Below are 19,275 nucleotides of genomic sequence, written 5' to 3'. Positions count from 1 at the left end.
TCTTCTCTTTCTTGGTACTTTTGTTCTGGCCATTCTTCCATCCCAGATCCCAATTCTCCACATTTGGTACTTTACAGAATTGTCCTCATTCTTCTAGGATCGAATGTCATGTACTCCAATGAATCATATGCATGTACTTCAGTTTTCTCTTTCTCCTTTGACCTCTCAACACATTTTGTCTCTGTTTTACTTTTTTTTACATTTAAACATTCTGTTTCATCTTATAGTCATTTTGATGTGTGTATATATACACATATGCATAGATGTATATATATACATCTATGTATACATACACACACATAATCACTCCTATTCAATTATAAACTCCTTAAGACCTAGGACCATTTTTTAATTCTATATTTATCACATAATTTCTTGCACAGTACAAGACTTAATAAATGCCTGTGGAATCAATTAATGACAATATTCGATATATTGTCCTAAGGACGGAACTGTGATTTTGTTGATCCTGAGAAGTCCCAGAGAAAAATAGTTCCTCTACCAGTGCAAGTGGGCATATGTTCTACCTAAAGGACTGAGAGGTTAACTAGAACTTTTTGACTTTGAAACTAGTTCTCTCTCAGGGCACCATGGGTAGCTTTGGAAACCCAATGCTCTTTGAAAACCTTAGAAAAGTCAATCAAACCAACCAAATGGAACCCAGCCACCCCCCCCCCCAAGTTCAGTTTGCTAGTGAGCCAGCCAGGCAGTGAGATTTTGATTAAGACTTACCTTGGAAAATCGAGTCTGCTGCTGATAGATAACATGATAGCTTCGTGGGGAGGATATCAGGTGGCCAAACAGGTGCTATTTGATTAAATATGCAGATCTTGGCTAGCCCCATACTGCCTTTTTATTTTATTTTTATTTTTTTTTAGCATCTTGTGAAACCTGTAAAAAATACTTTGATTTTGTTTTTCAAAAAAGACTTTGAGATTTCCTGATGAAACGCATCCTGTGAGCACAAAGTGTTGTTATTTATTTCTTTCAGAGGGTTGATTCTGTTCCCCCTCCACCCCCACTCTGGTTTCCTTTTCCTAAATGCTGCCTCTCAAGCACGATTGCTTCTCTAGGGGCATCTCCTGAGACCCATTAAAGTGCTGTTGGCTGTTCAGAGATGCCTCCTTTTGGCTCCATTGATCCAAGGGGATTTGAGCCCCCTAGGGTGACCAGAGATTAATTACACAAGAGTTATATTCACAAGAGTCCCTGAATGCTCTCTCAGGGATTCTCACTGGGGAAGCAGCTCATTGTCAATGCCCAAGCAAGTGTTAACAGTCCATTGGAAATTCAAGGCTTCTCAGACCTTCCGGCATAGGTTATAGGGCTTGCCCAGTGAATCATCCCTCTGGAGATAGGCCCATTTGAGTTCTGAAAGAGGGAACAGGGTGAATAATTTGGAAGAAAATGAATAAGCTTTTCCAAGTAAGTCTCTGAAGGATATGTAGGAAGGTGAAGCTTCTGAGAAATCAGCTCATACTTCAAAAAGAATGACTGATTGAATGGAAACTCCTTGAGGTCATCAACAGTTTCACTTTTGTCTCTATATCCCCAGTGCCTAGCACAGTGCCTGGAACAAAGTAGAAGAGCCTGGGCCAATGACTTCTTTGACATTGGGATCTCCCAGAGGAGGGAACCCTCTCTACTAATATAGGCTGGTACCTTCTTGGCAGCTTAGAGTCTTAGAGTTGCTTATGAAAGTTACTGTGCCTAGAGAGCATAGAAAGGTTAAGTGACTTTCCCTGGGTCACCCAGTTGGAAGGCAGCAATATAGAAAGCACTTAATAAATGGTTATTGAATTATTGATTGATTAAAATAAGAAATTTACACCTGGTAGGAAACTTTAGAGGTCATCAAGGCCATGCTCCTCATTTTACAGGAGAAGAAACTGAGGCACACATAGAGGTTAAGTGATTTACCCAGTATCTCATAAACATTATGTGTCAGAGTTAGGAAGACAGACAGACAGAAAGAGAGGGAGATAGATAGATAGATAGATAGATAGATAGATAGATAGATAGATAAAATTTATAAGACAGAGTATTGATTAAGCAATTACTACATACATACCTGGTACAATAATAAACTGCAAGGGATAAAATCAAACAAACAAAAACAAGGACATAAGAAGGTCCCTACCCTCAAGGACTTGCATTTTAATAAGAAAAGAAGCTATCTAGACTAATAGACTAACACCCTTTCCTTTTACTGAGTGACTTAGAGTGACTGAGTACAGCTTACCCCTTCCACACAGAGGGAGTTTCATGGCACCCCCTCCATATGGAAAATCTGCATAAAATTGTTTGGCCCTCCCTACCAGAGACAAAAGTCTGAATTGTTTTTTTTTTCTTTTTCGTTTATGGGATGTTTACAGTACCTTATTGTAAAATTTGGCTTGATATTAAACAATACTACACATACATATATACATAGACATACATATGTATTTTCTTTATTTTTGGGGGGCTGGGGGAAAGGCAGGGCAATTGGAGTTAAGTGACTTGCCCAAGGTCACACGGCTATTACGTGTCAAGTGTCTGAGGTCGAATTTGAACTCAGGTCCTCTTGACTCTAGGGCCAGTGGTCTATTTACCGTTCCCCCTAGCTGCCCCACTACAATATACTTTGTGCATTTCTGAGCTTCTAAACTCTAATCTAAAGACTTTGCAAAACTCCCCCAAAGTTCCCATTTAATTTCCTATGTTGACCAGTGATATATCAAAAATGCAATAGGGAAAGTGGAGATGTAGAAGAGATAACTGTATCTTATCCAAGGCTACATAAGTAGTAAGAGATATAGGCAGAATATGGACCCAGATTTGCTGACCCAAACACAGTTCTTATCCCTCTAATACATGCTGAACTCCATCATAGATGTGTTGATGGAAGGGACCTCAGTGACCACTGACTCTAATCCCCCTCAATTTTCAGGTGATAAAACCAAAGACCAAAGAAGGGAGATAATTTGCCCAAGGTCACACACATGATAACTGTCAAAAAAGAAATTTGAACTCAGGTTCTTTGACTCTAGTGCCCAACTCTTTCCAGTATACCAAGCTATGACAAGATAAGGGCCAAGAGGATGGGAAACACCGTAGGTTCTCTAAGACATTCAGGGGAAAAAAAATCTATCCGTATTTTCTGTTACTTTTTTAAATAGTGCCCTTGTACTGCATAGGGTCCTGAGGCTTGGATTTGATTGAACAGCTATTTGTTAAATACATACTATGTTTGAGGCCCTGATACAAAGATTAAGAAGAAAAAAGTCCCTGACCATAAGGAACTTAGTCCTGTTAGACGGATAAACAGGTGTGACTGGGACAAGTCACTTAGAGACTCTGAGCTATGCTTTTCCTCACATAGCTCAGACACAGGGATTTCTAGTCTCTTTTCCAGCTTGAAATTGTTGATCCTGCATCCATTAATAGAAACATGCTAAAGGATCTGAAGAGGGAAAGGGAGGCAAAGTGGTGATCACCGAAGGCTTCAAGAAAGAGATGGAACCTGAGAATGTTTCATGCCAACGAACTGTCTTAGAAGTATTGTAAGCTCCCTGCAGGCAGGGCCTATTTCTACTCCTTTAATTTTCTTGGGTTTTATTCTGTTCTGTTACATTTGGTATCCTTTGCTGCCTCAGCCATAGTGATCTCTGAATGTGGAGGGACTGACTTGCAAGTTCAGTTTGTATATCAGGAAAAAAAAAAATGAACAATACCTTCCCTTAGCCTCTAATGGAAATTTGACTACACTGGCTAGAATCAATGGGACCATTATCTTATTAAGCCATGGCTTAATTACCTCCCGAAGCTTTCAAGTTGACCCAAGAGCTGCTTCCCTTTCCTTCTTTGTAAAGTCTTAAAGCTCCATTGCCCACGTTAAGATTATGACCACCGGTCCTTGCCCCGTCCCAATGGGAGTGTGGGGCAATCTGAAATAGACTGTTATTTACATAATGACAAGACAGGCACTTGACATCCAGAGGGTCCTCATTAGCAGAGGGAATTGAAAATCTCCTAACCACATCAGGTCCCAAATTTATGTTTTCTGTTAGAAAATGCTTGGGGAAATGTCCTGGATAAGAGAAGTAGATTTTCTGTCAAAATAAACCTTTGGAGTGTGCAAAGTTGAGTTTGGAGGGGAAAAAATCCCCAGGTATTTTGTTTCATTTTATTAACCTTCTTTAATATTTACCACTGTCTCTCTTTTTGAACCAAACTGTCAGTGAAAGCATTGAACTACAGAGACAAGCAGACTCAGAGATGGCTCTGGAGAGAGCTTACATTCACTCTAGTCTTACAAACAGGAGCCACTGAGACAGATGTGCTAACAGTTGCTATGAACTAGCAGTTGCTAAAAGAATTAAGCTAAAAAAAATTTCTAAGCCTAACAATGCCAGGCACAAAGGGCTCCCTGTCTCTGGACACTCTCTGCCTCTGCGATGTTCATTTGGAGGTATTGGTAGCATTGTTATTATGCAGTGTGCACAGAGGGTGGAGTGCTTGGACTATGAAGAGACAGAAAGAATGGCAGGGGATGAGCAATGAAAGAGAGAGGGGGGGGGAAGAGAGAGAGAGAGAGACAGAGAGACAGAGACAGAGAGAGGGAGAGGGGGAGGGGGAAGGAAAGGGAGAGGGAGAGGGAGAGGGAGAGGGAGGGAGAGGGAGAGGGAGAAGGAGAGGGAGAGGGAGAGGGAGGGAGGGAGAGAGAGAGAGGGAGGGGGATTTTTTTGTTTGCTTATTTCAACAAGCTAAGTTATGTTAAAAATAAAACCCCAAACCTCTCCCTGTTTTGTGACCACATTAACCACAGTCCTTTTGGCTCTCAGCAACTCTGGGAAAGCTATTAGGACCCTCCATGGTGTGACTGAATGCTGCATGGCTGTCTCATCCCTTGTGCAGCTTTGTCTGAAGCTGAAAGAACAGGGACCATGACTGTGTCCCTGGCACTAGCTCCCCATGCCTCATGCCATTCTCAGGAAGGGAACTTTATACTATTAACAGCAGTGACAATGAGGACAAATAAGTTTCTGGAATCATAAGAGATGCTGGCAATTAGAAGTGAGCTTTAAAGGGCTCTTAGAGTTTTACCTGCATTGAGTTTTTAAACTATAAAGAGGTCTGGTAGGAGCTGAAGTCAACAAGAGTCCCTCAAGGGGAAAGGGTCAGGAGCTGGGAATACTTGCTGCTGACAAGAATAGACAAAATGACTATATGGATGGGGCTTATGAGCCTCTCTGAACACAGAAGAGAGAGCCAGGTGTCCTACAACCAATGAACTGTGTGCAAAGCCCAGGGCTAGGTGTTGGTAATATACACAAAAGTGAGGCAGTCCCTGCCCTCAGGAAGATTCTATTCTACCTGGAAGATGCAGCATGCGCACTGATAAGGAAATAGAGGAGATATATAAAATCAACTCAGTGATGGTGGAGAGAGAATTTATTTTAGGGTTGAGGGGGCTCATTAGCTCAGTCTAGAAGGGCACAATTTCTTCATGGTGTCTAAAGGTGGAATGTCGTGTTCAGAAAGTATAGAGTATGTCAGATTGTCTGGAGCATGGGGTAGAAGTCATGTGTAATGAACCTAGGAGGTAAGCCTTTAGTTAAACCTTTCAGGGGGTGTTGAGCAAGGAAATTAACATTAGCACTCTCTAAGACTATACATTGGAATGCAGTTGCTGAAATACATTGGTGAAAAAGACTGCTCCTTGGGACTTTTCTACAATAATGAAACCACAAGTCTGGCCTAAAAGAAGTAAGGATCACAGGTTTCTAGTGTGAAGAAATCTTAAAATTTTATGTACTTCCACCCATTTATTTTACAGATGAGGAAACTGAGGCTGAGATGAAAGTGACTTATCCAAGGTCATCACTAATTTTAAATTCATTACTTTATGCTATTTTATTATACTGACTCAGGACAGACTTACCTCATTTTTTTTTTGTCCCAAATTGTAACTACTCAGGTTGTCATCTGCCTTCTTAATGAGTCTGGACTCCATATAACTTTGGGCAGTTTCCAAAAATCAGATCTACCTTTAAAGGATAAAGGTTTGCTACCATTGATGATGAGGGATATTAAATATGGGATCTACAAGCAATTCTGAAAGATGATTTCCCAAAATGCTTTAAGCAAGGGCAAAGTGGAAATAAAGTGAATCCTTAGTAGGGAATGCCACTTTTATGAATGGAATTGAATTCTGTTTGCTTCCAGAAATAAATGAATAAATATAAAACAAACAAGCAACAAAAAAGTGCAGTTAGTCACCTTAGTGGATAATTATACTCTGTAATGAATTTCACATCCACCACACTTACAGCAGGGTGGAGAGGCACAGGGGAAATGAATACAGTATCACAATATTACACTTCTCCCCATACAGAGGACCTGAGGTGAAGGGGAAAATTCAAGACAAGCTTGAATCAATTTCTCTCCCTTTGACCTCTACTTGGTAATCCACTAGTCCTCAATCAAATGTTGGTTGTATCCATGATGCAGATTAAGTACCTCCACCTTGAATATTTCTGTTCTCTTCCTTTCCCTTTCTTCCATGTTTTCAGAAGATGTTGAAATGAAAGCTGGAGAAGAGAACACAACTAATGGATAGAACTTGAAATCTTGAAAGTTTGAAACATTTTAGAATATTCTTGATTTTTACACTTCTCACATTATGGTGACTCTTTGACCCTTATGTCTCTTTTGGCTGTCAGGATTCCACTTTGGATTTATCTGTATCAATTGGATGCTGAATTGTAAGAGAAATGAGAGATATCCAACCATTTCTCAATAATTTGATCCCTTTTCCTTTACAGTACTTTATACTCATACAAAAAAAATGGTTTACATATATGTAATTCGGTGGGTAGCGCTTTAGTTGAGCCCTCATGTGTACCTTGTTCTGAAAGACACGGTCAGGAAGCATGGGCCATCATGGAAGGGTTGTCAGGATGGATGACTTGTGAGCTGCTCATTGAAGAGAATACTTACATTAATGATACCCTATGTCCACTGGAGTATTGAGATCTGATCAAATGGTGGGGACAATAACCTTGCCCTTTTATGTGTCCACATTGCATGGTTCTATTAAGGCAACGTGTATCATCTCAAACACTAAGCTCAAAGGTGAGGCAAAGGAGGGAATGTTGTGACATAACTTTCTATCTCTCTCCAATCACGGTTGACCTTTCCCCTTTAGATGATAGTGTGGCATATTGGAAGTAGCCCTACATTTGGAACCAAAGGACTTGGGTTCAAATGCTGGCTCGGAGGCTATCTGTGGGACCTGGGTGGAAATCACTTCTCCTCTTTTGGCCTCACCTCTCCTACAGTGTAAATCAGCAGAGTTAGATTGGTGACTTCTACATTCCTTCCAATTTTAAATCTGATGACACCAGTCAGGGTCTGAGTCTGACTTGGAGTTGGAGGAACATGGTATGTTTGTGGGGTGTGTGGATTTTGATGCCTGTTTTTCTGGAATTTTGAGCAGGAGGGGGGAGGGAAGAAGACTGATACATCCCTTTGTTTGTGCATCAGTAAAGGAGAGGATGTAGGAAGGGAGAAGGGAAGACTTTGTCCCTGGCCCCAACTACTTGGCCTGGGAAATAACACGTGGATGTTTGCCTGGAGAGGGGAGAATGGGAGGGCTGAAACTTTTTTCTCATTTCCTTCATTGCTGCATCTACCCAAGGCTCTTTGTTAGCAGGCAACAGACAGAATATCTTTAAATAAACTGAGCAAAAGCTGTTAGCACTGAAGATAGATCCTGAGTGTCTCAGGGGCCAGTATGATTTATTATGCACAATATTAAAGAAGAGAATGGAAGCTGGATGACAATTGGAAGGCATGTACACAAGCTCTCCTTTAGGGATTGGATTCTGATCCCCAAGAGCTCACTAGTGGAAGTGATTTTTGCCACGTCATCAGCACCCCACTCAGTCATTTCTTCCCCACTGCCTGCCTCCAGCTGTCACTCAGCCTTGAACGGTGATGATAATGGCCTAGTGCTGGTGGATTTGTGTTTCAGGCGAATCAGTGCTCATCCAGGCTCCTGGAGCACAGCAGTCAAAGCGTGGCAGAAAGCAGATAAAGTAGGGACAGAGAACTTGGCATCACTGGCAGCTGTACCCTAGCCTGAAAGAAGGAAAGGATGTCTTAATCATTCACATACCCAGGTTCTATAGTCTTCCTCTTCCCCCCTCACATCCCCCACAACAAAGCCTTCCCCTAACTTCTACCAGCATCCAGTTCTCATGGACATACAGTGCCTTTAAGCTGCTCTGGGTCTATTTCTTTAAGAGCTGAGCATTTTCTTCTCCCTTTATAGCTTCATATCCCTTAAATAAAATTCACTTACGGGGCTTATAAAATTAAACCGAATTTAATCAGAAGGAAGAGATCCAATAATTTCCTTCACACTGGAATTCATGTACGAGTCTGAGGACAACATTCCATTGTTCAGAAATCTTCACTGGCTCCCTAGTAACTGTAGGAAAAAAATAAAAACTCCTTAAAGTGGCACTTAGTGTCTTCCACAATCTGTTTATAAACCTATGTTCTTAGCTACATTTAATCGGCAACTCCCTTTCAAACACTGTATATTTCATACTCACTAAACAGGAAGTTTCCTGGTTTCTGCCTTACCTTCTTCCCATGTGTGTTCCTGCAGCTTTGTCTCTCCTAAGGAGCACATTTCTTCCTCCTGATCTCCAGTTTTGAATTTCTTTCTTCTTCAAGCTCAGACAGGTGACCCTCTCCTTCAATAAACCTTCTCTCTTTCTTTCTGACCCCCCCCCAAATTTTTTTCTTAGCTGTTTTCTAGCCCTTTCTTCTTTGACTTCATAACACTTAGCTAGTTTCTTGCTTATTTATTTATCTTGCGCCCTACACACACACACAACGCACTTCCTACAGTAGACTATAAGACCTTTGAGGTGTTTCTTTCCATCTTTGTATCTCCAGTACCATGCTTTTGTTTAATATTTGCATAATTTAGTTAAATTTAATACAGATTTACAGGACCATGGGTTTCAGGTGGAAGGAATCTTAAATGTGTCACAGTTAGATGAAAGGGAGACTTCATCTGCACCCATTATATCTTACAGTGTAAGTGAATGCTTTACCCCTGCTTATGTCTACTGTCAACACTGATTATATCCAGAACAAGCCTAGGATCCAAGGAGTTAACTGGGGCAAGAAGAAGGGGGCAGACACCTTGTTCTAGGGGACAGCAGCATCTCTCAATGAAGAGTCAAGCCCTTTCAGCTGAGCTGGTGATCCAAGGCAAAAGGGAGACCAGGTCACTAGTGAGACAGTCATAGGCAGGCAAAGTCGAGGGAAGGATATCTATGAATCAGGCTGTCCTTTTATGAACTGTCCAGTCAGACCAGCTCAAGGAAGAAAGAGGATGAAGTCACCAAAGCTGAGACAAAATCCTAGGTGCAGATCAGCAGGTAAGAAACAAGCTCAATGGAAGTAAAAGGGAAAAAATAGATCAACTCAGCTAAGCCTTATGGAGGGCCTACTGTGTACCAGGATACCCATACTATGTGGTCAGTGTTAATGAAACAGTCCCTGCACTCAAAGCATTTATGTACATCTTAGGGATATTGACAAGGGAGATATCTGTGATTAGCTGACATCAACTTCTCAGCCCATTTTGAAGTCCTTGGACAGGTCTCATCCATTTCTGGTTTTTAAAAAAAGGTGATCCTTGGGGTTTAAAAGACCTCAAATAATATCTCATCCAAAGCTAAGCTAAGTGAAAATCCCATCTATATCACACCTGACAAGTAGTCATCCAATCTAGCTTTTGATTTTGAAAGAAGACTTTGAGATCTAACTTCTGGTTAGACATTGACAATTTTGGTCAGAGGTATTGCAGAGTAAATTTATTGTGATTAATTCTTTACTTTTTTTTTCTTCTTCCTAAGTTGTGACAATGTGAAGTTAAAATCTATGGCATGGTTACATGTTACCTTCAGGTGCATTTTGGTTACAAGGATTTCTTCCCTTCTCCTCCTGGAATTTTTTTCTTTTTTTCTTTATGTAGTGCTGAAAATTGTGTATAAAGGAGAATCAATATCAAAGAATCAGTACTAGAATAGTTTGTCCAAGCAACAAAGAAAAGAAAGGAGTGAGTCTGATTTCCCCCCTCCCCCAACAAAACATTATTTTAGGAAACGAATAAAAATAGATGATGTTTCAAGGAAGGCATAGATTTGGTCACAAAGACAATCTCGAGAAACCAGAGGGAAGCATGGAAACTACCCTCTGTGTCAATATCCTGCAGTGGGTCTGTCTAGCTAACGGACAGTTGGCTGCCACCCTGATTCATTAGCAATTTGTATCCTGGCTTTTCTAGTTCCGCTTACAGACAGATTCTAATCCATTCCTTTGCTTTTCTTGTATTCTTGTGTTTAACTGATGCTGTCCAATGGGGGATTCATGGATGAGGCAGGCTTGGTTGTGAGTGGCAAATTCTTTACCAAATCAGTATGCCAGAGATGGGAGTCAAGGGAGTGAGTTTAGAAATGCACATTCATTTCGGCACTCCTGGTGTCTGTGTCAGCTTAAAGAATCAGTCTTCACCTTGGTTTTACCCTGAGCACACTGACCTTTTAGAAGGGCTGGCCTTACAACATGGGGAAATTAGACTGTCTCCTACGTGATGTGATTTGAGGGGCTCATAGAGTCAGAAATTCTTGAAACTGGGAGGAACTTTGAGATTATCTAGTTCAATCTTCATCTTTTTGAGTGAGGAGACAGAGAGCCAGGTTAAGGAAGCAATTTGGCTCTTTTCACACATGGAGTTCCATAGCACAGGTGAGGTTAGAACCCAGAAATTCTGCCCATAAATATCTTGATCACTTCCCTACTCCAATGCATGAAATTTCAACAGTAGAGCATGAAAACTGAGGGATTGGCATAGCCAAAAGAAGGTCACAGCTGTGCCCACTATTCAAGATTTTTTGATCCCTCTCTCTTGCCTCTAGCCTATCAGGATGAATGTTAAGCCTCATATCACCAATGGTCTGGACACCAACCTGGATGTTATGGTGAGGGTATAAGGACACCTGAGTGTCTGAGGGCAGAAAAGACTTGAAGAGCCTGAGTTGGTGATAGCAGCTGGGTGCTACTAGATTGGCAACTATGTCATACAGAGGATAGAGTGGTGGATTGGAGTCAGGAAGACCTGATTGGAGTTCAGTCTCACATAATCAGGTGTGTGGTCCTGGACAATCCACTTAAACTCTATTAATTTTTTTTTTCATCTGTAAAATGTGGATAATAATAATACTTCCCAGGGTTGTTGAGAAGATAAAATCAGATATTATTTGTAAAATGCTTTACAAAACTTAAGGAGCCATATAAATGCTGGATGGTAGTGGCAGGAGTAGCAGCAGCAGCGGCCAAATTGGAAAATGTGTTGGGTGTATCCACTACAGATGAGATGGAGAAAACCTCTGGGTGTAGATATATGCAGGGTTGGTAGATAGTGAGCATGACTTGTAGTAGGCAGGGAGCTCCCAGAGTGGATGTTTTGAGCCTCTTTCTTCAGGAGTTTGGTGTGACTCCAGAGGAAGGCAGCTCAGGTGTCTGGCATTTTCCATGTGTATAGATACCTAGAGTCATAGTGAGATGAGAGTCCCAGGATAAGTCCCATGAGGCCATTTTATTTCTAAAAGACTGTGATTATTAATTAGTCTGTAGTTCATTTGTTTCAATCATGTCCTACTTTTTGTAACCCCATTTGGGGTTTTCTTGGCAAAGATACTGGAGTGGTTTGCTTTTTCTTTCTCCAGTTTATTTTACAAATGAGGAAACTGAGGTAAACAGAATTAAATGACTTGCCCAGGGTCACATAGCTAGTAAGTATCTGAGGTCAAATTTGAACTCAAGTCCTCCTGACTCCAGGGCCAACACCATGCTACCTAGCTCCCTGATTAAGAACCTAAAAAGATGCAAGTAGTTGATTAGAATGGTTCTGAGTCACCAGTACTCAGAAGTGGAAGGTGGTACCGTTTACAGACAGGAAATCTGAGTTCAAATACACCCTCTCATACTTCTTACCCACGTTGCCTTGAGCAGGTTCCTTCTTTTTACCTAGTCTCAGTTTCCTCATCTATAAGATAAAGAAGCTGAACTAAATAACCCCTACATCCCCTTCCAGTTCTTGAGCCTATGGTCCTGCATATGATTGGCAAGGGTAAAGGGTGTGAAGTGAGAGGGAGTGGACCTCCCTCTCCCTAGCAGACTGGACACAGGTTGAGCTGCATCCCCCACACACGCTAATATTCACTGAAAATCCCACCGTCAAAGGTTAGAAAGAGTGTAGTCCACAATGAGACAGTGAATGAGGAGCTGACCTCAGAGTCAGGAGGACAGAGGTTTGGATTATGGCACTGATATGTACAGGCTGTCTAACTCTGGGCATGTCAGTTAATCTTTCTGCGATTTATGCAAGTCTGTAAGATTACAAATTGTATAGAACAAGGTAGGGGGATGTATAGGGAGGAGAAACTTTCTCACCAGGAATTCCTTAAACCAAGGAAACTGTGGCTCTTGTCCAAAACCAGACAATACAATATAAAGTCATGCACAAAACCCTACCAGGATCAGCCTGAACAGGATTTTTATTCAAAGGAATGTACACTTATTGGATTTTGTAGAAGGGATTATTATTCAGGGATGGAGTCAGACGTCATGACCTATAAAGTTCCCCTTCCTACTCTGAGACTCTATCATTAAGTGTCTATGTGCACAGTAGGGGGAGATGCTGCCTTTAGACAGGAAACAGTTTTTGCCCCATATGTTAGCATGCAGAGTCTTTCCTTGCACAGGTAAACAAGGCCCTCAAAGAAAATGACAGTTGGGAAAAGATTTCAAAAGATAATTTTCAGCTTGGAATTCCTTTAAGGAAGGTCATGGTTGGGTATGGTGATCCTGGGTAGCTAGGAAGCACTGTTTGTTCAAATGAAAAAAATTGGAGCGACTGGGGGAAAGTCACTTAACTTCAATTGCCCTGCCTTGGCCCCTACAAAAAGCAAAATAATGATAATAATAATAAATTAAATGGGATGGCTAGGTGGCACAGTGAATACAGCACCAGCCCCGGAGTCAGGAAGACCTGAGTTCAAATCCGGCCTCAGACACTTGTCACAAAAATTAGCCGTGTAACCTTGGGCAAGTCACTTACCCCCAATTGCCCTCCAAAAAGCCAACAACAACAAAAACAAGAAAAGATAGGAGCACATAGCAAAGGGAGAACTCAATGTTTTGTACCCAAGAAGGCCTATATATTTGACAGACAGACAAGGGGAGGAAGGTGAAGGACTTACCCATGGAATCATTTTGCTAACCTTCCAGGGCAATGGGGTTGTGACCACCTCATTTAAAACTGACCTTCCAGTGCCCCTCATTTGGATTCACTGGATAATTTGAGAGACCTGCAGTCTGACTTGGACATTGAATGAATTCCTAAGCCAGGCTTGCTTTCCTATCATCCTTAAAACTCCCAAACTGACCACAAGGGATCAAGTAGATTATGTGAGAAAATGGATTCCTTGGTTCCCAAGCAAAGTGGTAAAATTACTTGCTTTGACTCTATATGAAAGAATTCAAGTCCTATCTAGTTATGTTAGAATCAAGAAACAGGTGGTCAGGAAAAAGGAAGTAAGAGAAATGATATTGTTCCATTATTAATAGTTCTATGAGAGGAATACACAGAATGGATATTTAGGAGTCTGGAGCACTAGGAAAGGCCAAAGATGTTCAAAGGGAAGGGAGAGGAGACACAACTGATATTTTAGGCACCCATTTCCTTGCAGTATTGGGCTGGGGGCTCAAAACTTGTAATATTCCTGAAGAGTTACGCACAATGAGCACTCTTTTTCAATGCTGATGTTTTCCTACCCATATTCTTTCATTTCTGTATCTTCTGATAAATACACCTTCATGTCTCTAGAGTGAATATATGCATGGCCTCCCATCTCCTCTGGCACATTTGTAGAGGCCAGTCTTCCTTACCCTTCAGAAGTCTGAGATTAAATGCATCCCTTGCTCTTTTAATTGACTCAGTTTTCATTTGAGTCCCACTCCTTTCTCTGTACAGTCCTCATATCTTTTGAATTTCATACACTTTTCCCCTCATTCATTTGTTTGACCAAAACTAAGTTAGTCAGAATGCTCAGGGGGAACAGTAGGCTAGAGGAAAAGGTTCCAGTGAATTTAATTTTCAAATTCATTGAAAGCTCACATGGTTGTTTGAAAAAAAAAAATCACAAAGCATGAAAGGCCATCAGGGATAGATCACCTAGTTCAACATTCCATTCCCTACTTTACACATGTCCCAACAGTGGCCAAGAGCAATCAAACATATGATGAGTTATCACAAGAGTCAACAGGAAAAAACAAACAGGCCTTCTGATTCCAAATCCAAACACCCACCTAAGCACCCCTCGCCACTCTGCCGCTTTCATTCACAGGAACTCTCTTTCTGCACCAATAAGTCCATTCAAGCAAACAGAATTGCATTGGGGGGCAGAGGTCATTGAAGATCTTGCTGACCTGGGATCATCATTCTGAGCATCATTTTTTCTTGTCCAGGACTGGAAATAGAGGTGGAGAAGGTGATTGACTCGAAGCTTTACAAATTCCAAGAAGTCTCTTGGCAAACTTTTTTTTTAAATTAAAGTTGTCATTTGAGAAGAGAAGAAAAGTAACATGCTGAACTCATGAATTGGACTTCCTTCCTTCTAAGGAATACAACAGGCAAGTTTGGCTTTTCCATGGAGTTATTTTCTTATTCTTTTCCACTTTCTCCTAACAGCAGAATGGCTGAAGAAGAAAAAAACAACACGGAATCAGTTAACTGCCCTTGCCCGTTGGCTTCTAGTTCAATGAGGTTTTGCCTTATGTTTCTGAGAACCTTTTGCTGCTTATATGTTGCATTTCCCAACTAGAGAGCTTTCACATTGAACTCCCCCTTTCCTAGTACTAGGAAGGTAGATGGATATAATCATAGTTCTTATAGCTCAAGTAGAACATAAGAGACCATCCAGTCCAGCCCCCTGATGTTAGGTAGGTTTTATCAGGTTTCATGCCCATTTCTTTAAGCATCTTTTTACTTTTTCTTTGTATACCTGATGCCTGGTACAATCTAGGACTTACTGTGTGCTTGTTGATTGATTTATTGTTGACTAATGGTGCAACTGATCTTCAGGATTATTAAGCATTAGGTCATTCCCTACTTGGTGGCAGATGGCAGTGGAGACAAATGCAGTTACTTCTACTTTCTGTCTTTGGCTTCCCTTCTCTTTCTAATCAGTGTAAATATTCAGAAAGCACCCATCGGTGACATTGTGTTAGGACTACTGACAAAGCTTGAGTATAACATGTTTAATTGGGCAGTCCTCCCTTCTTTGCAACATAGAGAAATTCAATCATCCACAACAAAAACAGAACCAGTGACATGTCACTGATGAAGTCTTCTGCAAAGCAAAGACGCAGAGATCCCAAACTTCATAGTGTAAGATTAGCTGACCTTTCAAATGTTTAACTGATTTTCACTTAATGTCACAGATGTTGTAAAATAGCTGATACTATTTTCCCCCATTGGGGAAAGGATAAAAGGGAACAATTATTTGTTAAATGCCTACTATGTGTCAAGCATTTTACTAATATTATCCCATTTAGTCCTTACAACAATCTTGGGAGGTAGATGTTATTATTATATCCACTTTACTGTAAAGCAAATGGAGACTGATAGAACTTTGGTGACTTGCTCAGAGTCACACAGCTAGTAAACATCTGAGGCTGACTTTGAACTCAGGTATTCCTGATCCAGGCCTGGTGTTCTATGTCCTGCACCACCTAACTGCCTCTAGAAAGAGGAGATGGGGAGAGGAGAGAACAAAGCAGTATTCAGAGCTTTGGGATTCCCTTAGCTTCATCAACTGTCTCCCTTGACTAACTCAGTGTGCCGAGTCCTATTCTAGACTCCGTGGAGGAGTATGAGGAGGAGTTTAATTGGGCAAACCCACCTCCAGGGAGGTTTTGTTGTTCAAGTCTAAAGGACTTTGTCATATACATTGGTCAGTCCTTGCTTTTGGCCTGACCACCAAAGAACCTCAGCAATACTGTCTGTCCAGAGTAGCCCTTCTGGATCTTGCTGCCAAGTGAGTGGGGATTGCCATGAGTACAGATGTTGATTCCTGGCTTTTTGGTAGGAATTCTTATAGATCACAGTCAAATATTCTCCATGGAAAACTCACAGCTAGGCATGCTTTTTCTCTGGCAGAAAAACATTCCTTACACAGAGCTCACTGTCCCATTAGATTTCAAGAGTAGGCACCTTTGCCTATGTGATATGGTTTCTGGGATGCTAGGAAAGTGTCCACTGGCCCATGAAACGCTTCTTTCTTCTGGCTTACTGTTACCTGAAACTCCAACATTGGTGAAGCATTCTTTTTATCTTAAGGAAGATAATGACCCCGTTTACCTTTCCCAAGGATACTTGTAATTAAGGGACTTAGTAAGACCTTTTGGATTCTCTTCCAATTCTAAATCTATGGTTCTATGAACACATTAAACATAACCAGTTACCTGAATGTAAGTGAATTTATCAGAGTCTTTGCTGTCAAATCAGGTTTTGATAGTAGTTGGAAATAATAATAATAAATAAGGGAAAAGACAGAGCTGGATTAGAAGCTCTTTGAGAGTAGGGTCTGTGTTGTATTTTGTATTTATATCCCCATGTGCTCCAGCACCATACCTGGTGTGTGGTAAGTTTTTAATAAAGACTTGCTAATTGAGTGAAAATACTAGTTTCCTAAGTAGGGAGAAAGTGAAGGAAACTGACAGCAGAAAAATATGATCAAAGGATGTGTCTACTTGAAGATAAACCTGTGGACTTCAGACCCTTGACTCAGGTCAGCCCTGCTCACCCTTACAAAAAATGAAGTCAAATCCACAAGCAAGTATCTAGTCATATGATCATAACTTTAGATTTGAAGGGACCTTGGGATCATCTGGTTATCCAAACCTCCATGAGAAAATTGGCCTTTAGAAATTAAGTGATTTGTCCAAGGTCACTGAACTTTTACTTAGCTGAAGCAGGATTTGAATACCAAACCTAGCCCTCTTTGCATTGTGCCACACTGACTCTCAAAAAAGAAATAAAGAAACAAAAACTTTCATGCGGAGTAAGCCTGCTCCACTATGCTTCTGTGCACTTGACATTTCCCTTGCTGTCACTTCTTTCAAACAGTTATTTCCATCATTCTAGAGTTAGCCATTATCTTTGATTCCATGTAACCATCTAACCAGAGTCTTAGATAGAGGTCACCAACCTCTGTGCCACACTGGTTCCCTCTCAAGAAAAAGCCCAATAGATACCCCATTTCAACCCAGGCTACAGTGAATTCTCCCTTACTTGAAGTGTGTTCTATTACCTAGAATTCCAAAATGACCAGTACTTTCCCATATTTTTACCCAGATAAGTAATATGTCTTAGCACAACTTGATGAACTCTGAAAAATTCATTCTGTATCTTCAAAGATGGGACAAAAAATATCTATTAATCAAAATCTTGATGTTTGCTGTGTATTGTAGTGTTCAAATTCTTCAAGAAACTGTTAATATGATGTCGTATACAGTAACATCGGGTTTAACAGAAAACACGGTTGACCAGAATTGCCCCATTCTTTAAACAGGCCAAGGGAACAGAGTCTAGCTCATCTCTATTGCTGGGGAGGAGCCTGTAGCAGTCCCACGGACAGCCTTGCAAAGCTCCCAGCAAGTTATGAAACCTGGGAGGCGTAACAAGCAACTTTTTTTCCTTCTAATTACTTACACATCTCCATGAATGTGTTGTTGATGTGAAGTTACACCACATGTCTTCCCGCCTGGGAATCAAGAGAAGATCCTTTCCTCTCATCCTGGTGAGGGGCCCGGGAGGGAAGAAATGAAAACAAACTTGAACAAATCAATGATGGCCTTTTCCTGGAGTATTCCTTTCTTTCTCATTCATGATCGATTACAGGCAGCTTTGGAGTCCCTTTTAGTGTTTATGTCATTGGCGGGAAATTCTCAGGATCCAGGACATGACCAGGTCACCTTTATTTCACTTCATGATATCTTTAAGCCTTACTATACCCAGCAGAGTAGTAAGACTTCCATTTGCCATCAGAAAGGGTTTTCTCTGCAAACGTTTGAAAAACATCACCACTGTCTCTGGAAATTAATCAATTGGGAAGCAGACTGTGTGTTGGAGGGTTAATCCATCACACTGTTTGGTGTGCCGTGGTCATAAGTCATCTTCAGGAAAGAACACAAGATAATGTGATTAACACTTTCTTCAGAGGGGAGAAAAGCACCCAATATGGAATGGTACTATGTCTTTAAAAATTCTCTGTTAAATGTTCCAGTTATTTACTAGAGGTATCAGAACAAGTTCCATTGAGATTTATTAATTTGAGAAAAAAACATTTTTTCAAGTCTCCCTAGATCCTGATTAAATTGCCACCTCTTATCCCAGCAGAAAGTACTCACAGCATCCCCCCTCCCCCTTCACCACTAAAATAGCACAGATAACTGTGAATTGCATACAGTATATATACTACATGTATGCAGTTATCAACTTCACACACACACCCATGCTAAGTAACACGAAAGCTTTATGTTGTTATCCCTTGTCTCTCAAATCCCCAGAACTGACATTTCTCTGTATCACATTCTTTCATTAGATTTTCATGTTCTAAAACATCTTCTGCATACGTGTTGTTATCTAAGAGAAGGAAAAAAAAAAAACAAAAAACCCTTTTGCCTCTCATAGCAACTGCAAAAAAGGTCTGGGGGCGTGGGAGTGGAAGTAGTGGGAGATAAAGGCAAAGTGAGTTGTTTTTTTTAATCTCTCAATTTTCCCAAAGGATTGAAGGGCCTCTGATTTGGGGAGGTTTTTTTGCTTCTAAAAGCTTTGCCTCTAAGTCTACAGATGCAACCCACACAGACCTTACCTTAATACAGCATGACATGAACCAGCATCTGAGTCTAAACTCATGTGGTGTTCATATGTCAGGCTTATATTCATGGCATTAGAAGCACCTGCCCTTAGTCATCAGAGTTTCAGGGCATTCACTGGAAAACAGTGCACTGTTTTCCGAAGGGTGGCATCCTAGCAATGCTCCATTACAGATGTAAGGCACAGAACAGAGAGTTTCCATCTATATCCCATACACACACACACACACACACACACACACACACACACACACACACACA

General features: G+C 41.0%; 1 protein-coding gene and 1 long non-coding RNA gene across 4 annotated transcripts in view; one reads left to right on the top strand and one right to left on the bottom strand.

The window, feature by feature from the left end:
- Nucleotides 1-19,275, top strand: part of CTNNA2 (catenin alpha 2) — a 1,588,763-nt gene that overhangs the window by 1,100,338 nt on the left and 469,150 nt on the right. The window lies entirely within an intron of this gene.
- Nucleotides 14,203-18,792, bottom strand: LOC138144553 (uncharacterized). Its single transcript, XR_011163980.1, has 2 exons — nucleotides 17,849-18,792; nucleotides 14,203-14,832 (listed from the first exon to the last, which is right to left on the bottom strand). It is a non-coding gene; the product is annotated as an uncharacterized lncRNA (long non-coding RNA).

The sequence above is a fragment of the Petaurus breviceps genome, unplaced genomic scaffold (genome assembly GCF_028583685.1).
Source record: "Petaurus breviceps papuanus isolate PSGF00001 unplaced genomic scaffold, PetGlider_PUasm1.0 139, whole genome shotgun sequence".
NCBI classification, from domain to species: Eukaryota; Metazoa; Chordata; class Mammalia; order Diprotodontia; family Petauridae; genus Petaurus; species Petaurus breviceps.
This window is presented reverse-complemented; position numbering and strand designations above follow the sequence as displayed.